Genomic DNA, 296 nt, shown 5'->3' on the forward strand with positions numbered 1-296 from the left:
TACGATGTACGCATGAGCCCTATGCCCCTGTCTCTATCTCTCGTTTGGTATTCTTCGGTCCAGCAAATAATGATATATGCGTATGGAACTAAGGGGGTGTTTGGATAGCAGGTGCTAAATTTTAGCACCTGTTACATCGGATGTTTGGACACTAATTAGGAGTACTAAACATAGTCTAATTACAAAACTAATTGCACAACCCCTAGGCTAAATCGCGAGAAGAAACTATTAAGCCTAATTAATCCATCATTAGCGAATGGTTACTGTAGCACCACATTGTCAAGGCATGAACTAAT

General features: G+C 40.2%; 1 protein-coding gene across 1 annotated transcript in view; it reads left to right on the forward strand.

The window, feature by feature from the left end:
* The window catches only part of LOC101755395 (protein argonaute 12), a 7615-nt gene that overhangs the window by 941 nt on the left and 6378 nt on the right, over positions 1 to 296 (forward strand). The window lies entirely within an intron of this gene.

This window comes from Setaria italica, chromosome IX, assembly GCF_000263155.2.
Source record: "Setaria italica strain Yugu1 chromosome IX, Setaria_italica_v2.0, whole genome shotgun sequence".
Classification (NCBI taxonomy): Eukaryota; Viridiplantae; Streptophyta; class Magnoliopsida; order Poales; family Poaceae; genus Setaria; species Setaria italica.